This window comes from Pipistrellus kuhlii, unplaced genomic scaffold (assembly GCF_014108245.1).
Source record: "Pipistrellus kuhlii isolate mPipKuh1 unplaced genomic scaffold, mPipKuh1.p scaffold_m20_p_2, whole genome shotgun sequence".
In the NCBI taxonomy this organism is placed as follows: Eukaryota; Metazoa; Chordata; class Mammalia; order Chiroptera; family Vespertilionidae; genus Pipistrellus; species Pipistrellus kuhlii.
In genome coordinates, this window is record NW_023425515.1 from 110,908,534 (window position 1) to 110,922,352 (window position 13,819).

Below are 13,819 nucleotides of genomic sequence, written 5' to 3' on the forward strand. Positions count from 1 at the left end.
CCCCTATTATTTCTAAATAATCTTTCCTCTGAAAGATTATTGATCCTTTCAAAAAATAATAAGGCACAGGAATGCTTTCTGAAAATTGTTGAAGCTCATTCTTTTATTTTAGAAATGGGACATGGAGGCTGTGTGTGTGTGTGTGTGTGTGTGTGTGTGTGTGTGTGTCTCACCCAGCTCATTCACTCTTTCAGTCCACAGACATTTAGCGGGGCTGGGGCAGAATGTCCGGGCAGATGTATGGAGACTCACCACAGCTAAGTGCTTCCTAATGTGACCTCAGCAGTGCCTACTGGGCTGCCTTGCAAGGCTCTCACAGTCCTTGTGCTTCCTCTGACACTGGCGCTGTCCCACCTCCATGAGCAACTCAACTGAGAACTTCTTTTATTCCTCCTAGGCTGGGAGGCTGCGGGAACTCTACTTGGGCAGCCAGACCACTTCTTAAGCTCTGGTGTCAGTGCAGAGATGGGCGGTGGAAAGAGCCATGTTCTATCTTGGTATCAGTGTTCTAAGTAAGGTGGCTTATCATGATTTAACAACTAGTAACACCTACACAGTACTTTCTGTGTGCCTGGCACCATTTGAACACTTTGCAAATACTAATTCAGTTAAACCTCTGACAAATCCAAGTGGCCGCTTTAAAGTGATGAACAAATAAATGCCCACAGCTCTGTGTGAGCTGCAGAGAAAGGGCCCGGGCTCACAAACCAATTTATCTTGGGAAAGACAAATGAAACCTTTTCAAGTTTTCACGAAACCCTGAATTTGCTAATAATTCTTTCTCCCTTTGGAAAATAATCTCTTTTAGGTGTGGGTATTATATAAAATGCATGCCTCTTCTTGACCATTCTGGCACCAATTACCAAAGTCCTAAAATAGCCCAGGCTCATAACCTCATTTTCCTCTCCCTGCCTGTGTGCCTTCTGATAGTTCTCTGTTTGTAGACATGTCCTGCGAGCAGAAGAGCAGAGGAGCAGACTCTCACATCTGTCAGGCAGTTACCCGCAACCAGGTCTGCTAAAGGCCAGGTGGGGGGAGAGCTGGAAACTAATGGGATGCCCTGTCAAGGGCACTTCACTGGGCCTTGTGCCTCTTGCCACGCACACCTGGGTGCTTCCCCCAAGGCGTAGGGACTCCACACCACCAGGAGACAGCAGAGCATTGTTTATGTTATCATTTCATTCTGAGTCATGAGCTTCCCATTATCACCAACAGGTTCCTAAAAACAACCATTTTATCCAGCTTCACTGTAATTGAGCATGGTCGTTACCCACTCACTTTTACCTGCTCCCTGTTTACCGGCCACGTTCTGTTGGGTGGTGTCATTCTGTGTTGAATCCTGTAAAAGCCTAAGGCCCAGGCTCTCCGATGAGGAATGCTCAGGGAGAAGAAATAAGCACAACTGAACAAAATTAGAAAAGTAAGTGCTTTTATTGTATCTTTTAAAGTTCATTTTTATTTATTTACTTTTTAAATCCTTTCTGAAGGATATGTTTTTACTCATTTTAAAGAGAGGGAAAGGAGAAGGGGGGTGGGGAGGATGTATGAGAGAAACATTGATTAGTTGCCACCCGCACGTGCCCCCACTGGAAATAGAACCCACAACTTAGATATGTGTCCTGATGGGAAACCGAACCAGCGACTTTCTATGTACAAAATGATGCTCCAACCAGCTGAGCCACACTGGCCAGGGCATTGCATCTTTTAAAAATCAATTGTAAAAGGTATCTGTTCTCTTTCTGTCTATTTTTTTGAGACTCCCCCTCTCCCAGTGTTGTAGTTCTCTATTGCTGTAACAAATTACTAGAAACATAGTGGCTTACTACAGCACAGATTTATTATCTTACGGCTCTGGGATCAGGATTCTGAAGTGGGTCTCCGCGGGCTAAAATCAAGCTGTTGCAGGGCTGCATTCCTTCTGGAGGTTCCAGGAGAGAACTCAGTTTCTTCCTTTCCCAGCTCCCAGAGGCTGCTACATCCATGGCCGTGGCCCCTCCCGCCTTCAAAGCTGGCAGTGGCCGGTTGAGTCTTTCTCACAGAGCCTCACCAGGACACTGACTCTTTGGCTTTCCTCTTCCACATTTAAAGGTCCCCAGTGAATACATGGACAGCCTGAACAATCAGGATAATTTGTGTTTTAAGTCAGCTGAGTAGCAACCTTAAAGTCATCGGCAAATTTAATTCCTCCATGCCTGTGAACGTCTTCACAGGTTCTGGGGATTCTGACATAGACATCTTTCAAGGAGGGAAACAATTTTTTACCTATCAAGCCCAGCATGTATATTATTCACAAAATGCCATATAATTCAATGTCATGTAGGCCAACAAACATTACTACTTAAAAAAGTAAGAGAGAAAAAAATGGAAAACTTACCATTCAAGCTTACCTTAGCAATGCTCATTAATGCAAAAACACAATGATCCCCTTTAGCTTTTTGAGTGAAGGCCATGTGGACACTGTAATTTGTGATTATTTCCCCCAAATTAATGATTTGAGTTAGAACTCTCATCAAAGTGATGTAGGAAGAAATATTTCTGGTTCTATGTACCGTCTAAATGAGCATTGAATATATTAGTTGCTAAATTCTATGAGACAATGTGTTTTTTGAGAAGCATGAAACTCTCTTCCTTTTCACTGTTTTTTGGTGATTTACAGTTGCTTGAGATGGGTGAAGGACCCAAATGTATTCATTCATTCAAAGCCATCAATTCACTCAGCATGTATTTTTAGGTGTCTGACAATTGCCAGGTACAGTGCTAGATTCTGGGGAATGATGGAGAACAAAACCAAATGTGTTCTTTGTGCTCTGGGAAATTTTAACCTCCTCGGGGTCCATGTGGAAAATCCTAAAAGTCTTATAAAGATGTTAGTGAACCAGACCTTAAGGCACCGGAAAGGGTTAGAAAGGCTGAGAAAACAAGGAATCATTTCAGGAACAGGAGGGAAAGCTGAGTAAAACCACCAGAGCAGAAATTCATTGGACACAAGTCTCTGTATTTTAAAATATATATATATATTATTGATTTTTTTACAGAGAGGAAGGGAGAGGGATAGAGAGTTAGAAAATTCTATGAGAGAGAAACATTGATCAGCTGCCTCCTGCACACCTTCTTCTGGAAATGTGCCTGCAACCACAATACATGCCTACCTGGGACCTTTCAGTCCGCAGGCCAATGCTCTGTCCACTGAGCCAAACCGGTTAGGGCAGGTCTCTGTATTTTTGTCTCTTCTGATTTCTAATTCCTTTGTTGGTCCCCATGATGTCACTTCAAGCCTGCAAACTAAAAAATCAGGGTAGAAGTGGTGAGGGAAATGCATTTGCTGAGCTCAGAGGAAGAGAATCAGAAATCTGAGTTCAGGAAAAATACAACTCTGTTAGAATGAACAAAGGCAAAAATCTTTTGGTGCCAAGTTTGGGAAATGCTGAATGTCAAAGGGCAGCTCATGACATTTTATCAGAAAAGTACACATAGGACACACATTCCAAAGAGCTGATATGGGATATTGGTCAGTAAAAGGACTGAAAAGAAACTCAGAAGAGAATACAAGGAGCACTCCCCCTCCCCTAAAAATGACAGATGGTCATTTGAAACAAATCTCCATAATTTTATTTGAATAGCACATTAGGCCCTGAATGTCCAATTTCACTTTGAATTATTAATTACCAAGTTGCTATATTGGTTTGGGCTTTAATATTGATTTACCAATAATAATTACTTTGACAAAATGCTTTGCCCTGACAAATTTATTAAAAACAAAAAACAAAAAACAACAAAAAGAAAAAAAACCCAAAAAACAAAAAACAATCCTGCTCTTTGTAAAACTGCTAAAGACTTCAGGACCTGAGAAGAAGGAGGTCATTGAAAAGACCATGGCCCTGGGCTGGGCAACTGTATCAGCGAGGGGAAGTAATGCTGATGCTGAAGCAGATTTACCTCTCTATCTCAGTGTGTGGCACCATGGAAGTTTATTGTCTGCTGTTGTCACAGTTCAATGTGGCCAGAGGGCTCTGTTCCACACAGTCAGTCATTCAGGGAACCAAGCTCCTTCCATGCAGAGGCCAGCCACCTTCACCATGTGGCCTCATGCAGATAAGGGTCAACGCAGAGAGAGATGGAGGAGGCATATCCACTCTAAACTGCTCTTCTGCTCACTTTCCACTGGCTAACATATGTTATGGTTTCATCTAACTCCAAGGACCTAGGAAGTATAGTATAATTGTGAGCATGGGAAGAAAAAGCCAGTGTAGTAACCATTTAGCCAGTCCACAGTTCAGCATACCCCTGAAAATTTGCTAATTTTCAAATTAGCAAAATGGAAACCCAGTTGTGAGTTTTTTGGCTGTAACTCCATTTATTGGGTCAGCAGCTTCTATTCTTCATTAATAATTTTTGGTATTTACATCTAGATTTGTTGGGGGGAGAGGGCTGGTAAAAGAGAGAAGAAGCACCACCAGAAATGTGTGTTCCCCAGGCAAACATAGGACTCTTTACAAGTGATTCTATTTTATTCTGCATCCTCATTCCCACCTGGCACGTTTCATCCAAAGGGGCCAATAGTGAATGTGGACAAAGAATCTCTGAATATGCCTCAGTTTGTAATTTCAGACCCCTTAATTATGTGGTATCAAGGGACCACAGTATAAACCTGTCTTGAAGATTGACAGTATCCTTGCCCACTTAGAGAAGCAAGCTTACCTGTCACAGACACTCTCTTTGAGATTCAAGATGCCACTGCCGATAATGATGATCAAGCAACAAGGAACGCAGTGAAGCAGCCACCTAGTCATTTCCTTTTGCCCCACACAGTGGCCAGAGCTGTTGCCTATCCTGTTTGGAAGCAGCCGCATGAATAACAACCAGTCTCTTCTCACACTGTGCCACCCTGTCTGGTGGGCTACAGAGACAGAAGTTAGCATCTTTAGCTAATTTTAAGAACAGTTGTTATTCAGTAATTTCCAGACTATTTAGCACAAAGCAGCACCTCCTCGAGGTAACCGAGATGATGGGCACAGCTCATTGGTGCCCTCAAGCAGCCTCTCCTAGCCCAGGCTCTACCAAGAGGCACCAGGTAAGAATTATTAAGTCCCGGGTAATTCTGAAGAAATCTGGGCCACATTAGATTATAGTTTCCTAATGAGCTGAGAAGAGCTAACCAGTGAGAAAGAGAAATGAATAGGGTTGCTCCCTCACAGTCCCCCAAATGGTGTTCTCATTAAAGTAGACCCAGTGCGTGAGACTTCCCACTTGTAATTGCCACCAATAAATCTATCACACCACAGATATTTCTACTAAACTCTAATTTACCAGTATCATTAAATAAGGAAAAAGGAACAAATTTATTCCGTAGGGGTCATTTATCAGGGTCATGTTTAGACTTCTGTTGTCAGCTATTATCATTTCTTTTCGTGCTGTAACCCTCTTCCTTCCTACAGCAATTTTGCCTGAGATAATGTGCTTGCATTTCACAAGCACACGTGAGCTTCCCACAAGGGACTGCCCCTTGAAAAATAGTTTTCAGTAAATAGATACAAGTAGGATATTTGGCTCTGTATACACAGTATGCTATCTGTATGACTTTACTCCAATTATTTAACCCCTCTGAGCCTTCAAAATGGGGGTAATATCATTTGCAAGGATTAGACCAACATAAGAAGCAGTATAGAGTAGGTGCTCAATAAACATTGGCTTTCCTTTTTCTCCTTGAATTTCTCCCCTTTTTTCCTGTCTCCTTTCTCTCTCTTCTCAGGAGCTCAATAGTTTCATAGATGACCTAACTCAGTGGTTAGCAAACTCCTTAGTCAACAGAGCCAAATATCAACAGTACAACGATTGAAATTTCTTTTGAGAGCCAAATTTTTTAAACTTAAACTTCTTCTAACGCCACTTCTTCAACATAGATTCACCCAGGCCATAGTATTTTGTGGAAGAGCCACACTCAAGGGGCCAAAGAGCCACATGTGGCTAATGAGCCGCAGTTTGCCAACCATGGACCTAACTGATGAGCTTGCTGAGGGCTAGGCTCAAGCTGCCCAAACAGAGAGGTTATGAGTAGGTATATATTCTGTATAAGCAAATGGAATTGAGTTTGTCAGAAGCAAAATACTTACATGAAGGCAAATGTTGAAGACATTGTGAGAATAGAATGGAAACCTAACTCTCTAGGGAGATACATCAATGCTCAAGTTCTAAAGAACCATTAGAGATGATGTCTCAGCCAGTGCTCGTCCCCTGTGATACACTCTCCCGGTTTCTCTTCCTCTGCTGACTGCCTCTTTCAGGCTCCTTAGACAGCTTACCCTCCTCCATCCAACTTCAAAGGTTCCTCAAGAGGGCCCTTTTTAGGCCCTGGGCCCTTTTTAATGTCTCATTTTCAATCCTCTCTGTAGGCAATTACATTCATGCACATCACTTCAGTTGCCAGGCAGTTCCGATGACTTTCATATTCACTTCATCAGCCTAGCTGTCCAGCCTATCAGCTCTAGACCCATATATGGTCCATATATGCCTGTATGATGTCATCACTTAGATGTTCCAGAGGTACCTCAGATGCAACTTGACCACAAATAACTAACATTATTCCCACCCTCAAACCTGATCCTGCTGTCATGTTTGTGAGTGGGCCGGTTTCCAGGAAGTTGTCTAGAAATCAGCTTTGACTGATAGCTGACTGAGCCCACTCCTCATGTTCTCCTCAGAAGCTTCCCAGATCCTGCCTCGCCCAGCCCTCAGAGTTGTCCATTGCCTGTGTGTGTGTACACATCAAAACTTGCAGAATGGAGTTAGTGGCTTGACACTCTTGTAACCTCTGGGAACCCACAGTAGTAGTGCACGAGTGCGGAAATGCTGGGTCAGAGCTGTTTAGCAACATTCCCCAAGCAGGAGTCAAAAATATGTTAGCTCTACTTTATTGTAAATTTGGCTTAAGGGACAGTAGCAATGACTTCTAGTTCTTTATTGATTATTTTAAGGAATATCTTATCACCAACCTTCTTCATGGCAGAGAATGAGAATGCGCGGAAGGCATAGATATCAACTCTGAGGGAAGTGACTGGGAAGAGGTGGGCCCTGAATATAAAGAACTTTAGGAATTCCTCAAGAACCTGTTTTGTTTATATTTTCTCTTTAGTTATGCACAGAATGATATGTAATAAAAGTCTATTCCAAATTAAAAATAAGTATAAGTCGAAAGAAAGCCTTATGTCATATTTAATTGGAAGCATAATTTTTCTTTCCTAACATGCATAGAATAATGGTGTGTCTTACAATTGGCGGTATCTCAGCTTTAATGAAACATAGTAGTTCCTAAGAGCAGCCTTCACTGACAACCCAAATTGGCCATCTATAATAATAAAAGAGTAATATGCTAATTAGACCAGACTTCCTTCCAGACTAAGCCGGGCTGTGAGGGAAGCCTGGGTCCCAGGTGCCTGCCGGTGGCTGGAGGGAAGCCAGTGCGGGCAGCTGGGGGAAGGTAGGCCTGCTCTTGCACGGATTTCATGCATCAGGTCTCTAGTGCTTTTAAATTCTCTTATGTCTCAGGACCTCTTTATATCACCAGTAGAAACTGTAATAAATAGTACATTGTCTGATGAGTTATTAAAAGTCTGTAAGAATGTGGGATCAATATGAAGAACTGTATCACTCATACCCATTGCTTCGCCAAAGTTAGCGTGTAGAGGTGGCTCAAGAGATATGTGTTTGAATGAGTCTGACTTAGACGGTTCTCTCTTCCTTTGGGTGGCCTAGAAATAGAGGCTGAGGCAAAGGCTTTAGGCCTGCCTGGCCGCGGAGCTTGGAAACACCGGGGTCCGGAGGAGCAAGGCTTAGGCCCACCGAGGAGCCATGCAAACTCCTGGGAATGAGAGCCTCCGCCACAGCGCACGCGCACCCACACCCAAACCCAGCGGGCTCCTCCCCTCCCCTGGGCCTCCTCTGCTCTGCTAGCACCTCAGGGCACACAGTTTGTCTGGAAATGACACCATTCTGCCCTGGGAATTAGGACCTAGGAGGAGCAGGAGACTGAAAATAGGACAAACACAAACAGCAAACGCATGCACCCTCCTCCCCACCCCCAAGCTGGCCTCTTTCCTTTATACAATCTTTCCAAAGAGGCCCGTTTTGAAAAGGGAGACAAGCTGTACACAGACTCCGCTCGTCCTGTGGACAAAGCCCCCGGCCATGCTTCTCCATGGCTCCGCCAGCGACTGGGCCGGACTGGACGCTGCAGCCGGCCAGCTCTGAGCCCCGCTCGGGAGGAAGGATGCCCACGACCCGCAGCTCTGGCTGCTGACAGCCTTTTCTTGGTGATGCCACCAAGAAAACAGAGCAGCCAGTCTGTTTGCTTTCCATTTCTGCATCCAGAAGAGAAGTTACAGCTGTGCCGCCAGCTGTCTTAGCGGGAAACGGGAGTCCCGGGCAGGAGCGGGAGAGCAGGCTCCTGGGTAGTATCCCCGGTGGGGCAGGACCCCCGCCACCCGTGGGGGAGCCTGTGTCCTCCCAGGCTCTCCTGGACGGAGGGGCGAGGGCAGAGGAGGGCTCTCACTTTCCTCACCACCGTGGCCCCTGCTCCTGCTCCCCTGAATCAATGCCAGTAATGATTTCCGCCTGTGCGAGCAGCCCCTACATTGCATGTGCTACAAGGCCCCGGCCAGCCAGAGGGTCTAGATTTCCCACAACCTGCTCACATAAAGCCTTTTGCTAAGTGTGGGAGCTGGCAAGGTACAGCGACATCCAGACAGACTGAGCGCTCCCTTTGTTAATAGCCTCAACCATTTTTGGCCTCCACACTTCCCTTTACTTACCAAAAGACCCAACACTTCAGAGCACCCCTTTTTCTCCCCCCACTCAGCTCTGCAAGGGCAATAAGGGAGCCCTGAGATTCGTTGCCCTCTGATGCACCCTTCGCTCACCTTAGATGGCAAATTTAGCTCCCATGAGGTAGGGTTCTAAATATTTTCCCCCTCCTGGTTATATACAGCAGTGCAGATCATCATTGTTGGAGCTGGGAAGGACCTCAGAGATTTTTCTAATCAACCTCCTCACTGTACCGATAATGAACAGAAGCAAGGGTTTGTCAAGGAGCCTTGCTCATGGCACAATGGAGGAGGCGGCTCGGCCAGGACTAGAGGCAGGTGGGCTGACTTGCAGCCTGGTGTTTTTTGCTTTCCATGGTTTCAGCCCAAATACTAGCCTGGAGCTGCAGGCAGTGGGAATGACCAGCCGGGCCTCATTCGTGCACTGTGTGTAGATGGGGCTGAGTCAAGCCAGAGAGCAGACACCTTGCAAGGGGGTAGCTGCAGCAGGTTTTTGCCATGTGGGAATGCCTACTTAATACTGCAGTATCTTTTTTTTTTTTTTTCTAAGTAAAACTAGAAATCTGGATTTTAAAAAATTATACGATATCCTTACTAGCTCAAATTTAAAACAAACAATGTTCAGCCCAGTTATAACCCTTGTGTAGGCCAAGTTCTGGGATAGCCAGTTTGTAAGTTACATTGTAAGGAGATATTATTGCAAAAGGACTTCCCCAAGGGTCTCTCTCCTGACTGCTCTGTGCTTTTCTCTTTGGTCTCCCACTATTTCCTGCTCCCCTCTCCCCGCCTCCCCACCACTTCTGAGCCCACTGCTCATGTTCTCCTCTGCAGCTCCCAGATCCTGCCTCACCCAGCCCAAAGGGAAGGGGCCCGCCGAGCTCCAGCTTAAATGTTCCGATGGTCCTGCCTGGCTCTGTCTCCTCCCCAACTCTCATTCACACTGCTGGTGAGGTTGAACATGAGTCATTAAATTGTGTTTCCAAATTCACTGAGAGCCAACCACAGTCAACCAAATGCCTTGGCACAGAGGTGCTGTCTTAAATGGAATCAATCAAACCAAAGTGTTGGTTGCCTTCTAGAGAAGTTGCCTAGGTGGGCATCAGAAATAAACAAAACAACACATATGAAAACAGCTTATTTGGCATTTGGAAAGCCATGGTATATCTGGCTTGCTTTGCTAAAATATTATGAGAGCAATTTCTAGATATAGCGAGCTCCCTGCAGAACTCCTCATTAACTGCTAAAGCTGCAGGTAGGTTTCACTAATGCGGCCCCATCTCTGAACAGGTCTTTGTCTAAACCTGGGGTCACACACTCAGATGCTACCAGGACCAGGCAGGGAAGTTACATGAATCCAGTGGGCTGGGAGGGGCTGTGGTAGCCTGGAGAGTCTTCCAGGGGCAGCCATTGCAGAGATCTAGATGACAATAATTGTAGACCCTGAGTGACCAGAGTTCTGATATTTCATGAGAAGTTATAAATATGGGTGCTTATGTAAATCTTTGGATAATTAAAGTTTAACAACTAATAAATAAAAACAAAACACCTTTCCAAACATGTAAGAGGTCTCTGAGGGTTTGATTCAACCATGAACTGCCAGACAGCAGCCTCTAGGTTGAAGGACAGGGCCAAGAACACTAAAAAGGAATCCAGATGTGGTTCCCAAAACTGCTTCTATGGAATTACTCAATCAGGACTTGAGATTCACACATGGTCACAGAAGGCCTCGCTGTCTGATGTGTCGTTCTTCTAAACCTCACCCTAAACAAGGATGTCACCTGTACCCTTGTATAATATGTGACAAACTCAATTGGACAAACCCAAAGGAAATGACAAGTCCAATTAATGTGCCTGGACTCCTTTGCACTTTGTCCCAAATGCACACTAGAAATTACCAGCAGCATTCAAATCCTCTTCTCACCCCTCCTATCTCACCACCATTCACTTGCTTACAACCAGATTCTTTTCAAGGTTGAAGTTCTTAAAGTAAGTCAACATGTCATGCAACAGAACTACCGTCTGCCTACATGTGATCACGGACACATCCAGTAAAGGTTGAGGTACAGTATTTGCACTTTGTGTCTTATAATTTGTGTTGTGTTTTGTATCCCAATATGTTGTCATGCTGTCAATCACATAAAGATGACATTGGTCCTTGTCCAGGAAACCAGAATGAAAAAGATAAGCCTCTGGTAACAGAAAAAGAAACTCTGCTTCTCTCTAAACCAAATTTGCTTTAATTCAACAGTATTTATTGAGTGCCAATAATATGCATCAGGGACCATGTTATACATTGGCCATCACATTCTTGAAGTTAGACTTAGGGGCAGACTTATCTTATAGGTCACATTTAAGTGAAACAGATAGTGGTGGCTTTCACAGGAAAAGAAAGGGAAACTGAGACGTGAGGAAATGGAAAGTGAGGAAACAAGAGTTTCTAAACCATTTTATCAAATTCCTGTGACTACCTATACTTTCATTTTGTTAAGCTAAAGCCTTTAGTAAAATTCCAGCTCTATCTCAGCTATGACATTGGTATTAATGGGAATGGCATATTTACTCCTTTGAATGAGGAATGTTTTATGGGGTAAGCAAGAGCCTTCCCCAAAGTGACAGTAATATGGAGAAGCCCACGGGGAAGAAATTTTAGGCTACTGAAACCAAGTCTTTGGAATCTAGCTTTCCACTTGTGGATAGATTTTTTTTGCTCTAGTTAATGGCCTTAGGGGATGTAAGGTTTATTTTTTTTATTGAGTCAGTTGGAAATTTCCTATGCACAGATGAATCACTCTTGTAGAAAACACCAAAGAATCATTCTCCTTTTTCAACATCTATGTTTTCATGCCCCAAAGTGAACTTCTCATTTTTCACTCCAGGTCTGCTGCTCCTCTCATGTTGCTATCTCATTTTTGACATCATCATCCAGTTAACTACTCAGGATAAAAATTTCAGAATTATAATCAACATTTTCCTCTCTCTCTCTCTCCCTCACCTTTTTCCCTAACTCTTTAATACTGTATTCAAATGTTTGCAATTTTGTTGAGATAAATTGCCCAAAATGATGCTCCATGAAACACAAAAGGTATTATTGGAGGCATTATGAGAACAGTATTTGTATTCTTTGGTCAATAACTTTGACAACACTACATACTGTATTTCCCTTTAGAAATTTCAGAGAATATTAGCATATTAAAGACTCTAAGAAGTTTTGTTCTACAAATTAGAAACCCATTTTAACTTTATCAAATGTAGAATATTCCACACTTCTCAACCATACAATATTTCTAGCATTCCTGTTAGTATTCTACATAGCAATAGGTTATTGCTAATTTGGAAAATTCTGTTAGGAGTGTGTATGCCTGGACTGTCTCTCCCAGAGGTGCCTATTGCTCATTTCCTCAGTGATTTCCCTCTTACCTAGACTGCTGCACCAGCCTCTTATTTATTATCTTTGCTTTCAGTCTCTACTAATGTTAGCCTGTTTTTTCCCCCTCTGCATTCAATTATACTTTTGTAAAGTATGGTTGTTAACTTTCATACTCAAAAATCAAACATGGCCCCTATACTGCCAGAAATATAAGGTTATAGCTATCTGCAGGTCTTTTGAGGACTAAGGTCTATGCAGATTAAAAAGTGGCTGCATTGCCAAATATTGAAAGTGGGCTAGGTAGCAAATTACCAAGAGCAGTTTGAGCCAGAAATATAATAAACAAAGACAAATTTTTTTTTTAATCTTGAAGCTCAACATTTAAAGTATTTGGAATAATGACAGACACCAAACCAAAGATCTATAAATCATATAAAACACCCACATACTTGGGAATATTATATTCAGGCTACCAGAAACAAAATATAAAGGGAAAATCTTGAGGGCAAAGAAAGGAGGGAAAAAAACACATTGCTGCTAGAGGAATAAAAATAAGTATTACAGCAGATTTCTTGGCAGAAACAATGAAAGCCAGAGGCAATGAAATGACAACAGAATTTGATATCCAGGGAAGGTATCTTTCAAAAATGCAAGAAAAATACTTTTTCAACCAAATCAAAACTGAAAGACTTCATTGCCAGAAGATAGTAACTACAATAAATGTTAAAGAAAGTTCTTGAGGTAGAAAGACCATGATAGTAGACAGCAATTTGGATTTGCTGTCAATGGAATAAATTAAAGTAAAATAAATTCATTTTCCCATTATTTTTAATTGCTTTAAAATTTACGATAACTCTCTAAAAATATTGGGGGAAATCAGGTAAAAAAAAAAACTGTAGCTCTTATTCTAGTATAAGACAGGAGATATAGTAATAGGGAAATAAAGAATAAATAAGGGAGATAAAGTATATACTTGAGATGGTTTTCAGGTCAGGATGTAGGCCTCAAACAATGCTGGGAGATCAGGCTCCCAGGCGATAGGTATAGGGCCTAGGAATAAATGGGTGGCTGGTTTATAGTCATAGGGCCTTGCTTCTTAATAAAATTATCTGCTTCTTAATTCTAGCCCTCTTTCCAGCCTTGTTTCTCACCACTCCTTTACCAACCCAAGATTTTAGACCTAAGGATACCTTGTCGGTGCCCACACACCTTTTCTTTTTGTAGTCCTACACATCACATTATTTCTTTCACTTCTGGTTCTACCTTTTCACACTTCAATATTCAATTTAAATAATACCTTATCAAGAAGCTTTTTGTAATCCTTCAAATTAGGTTGGCTTTTCCCCACCCCTGTGACCATGACATAATAAATATAAATCTGTCTTATATGGCAATTAGTTATTTATGTGATTTTTAAAAACAAGTTCATGATATGCTCCATGAAGGAAGAAAACACAATTTAGTCATTTTTGAAACCCCCTCTTTTCATCCACTCCCCACCCACCCTATATTTAAGTTCTATTTAAGGAAAGATTCTGACATATACAAGCTCAGCAAACATTTGTTGAATAAAATTAAGACTTAGGACTTTGGCTTTTTGGTGCCTATGTTATTTGAAGTAAAGTAAAGAATAGGG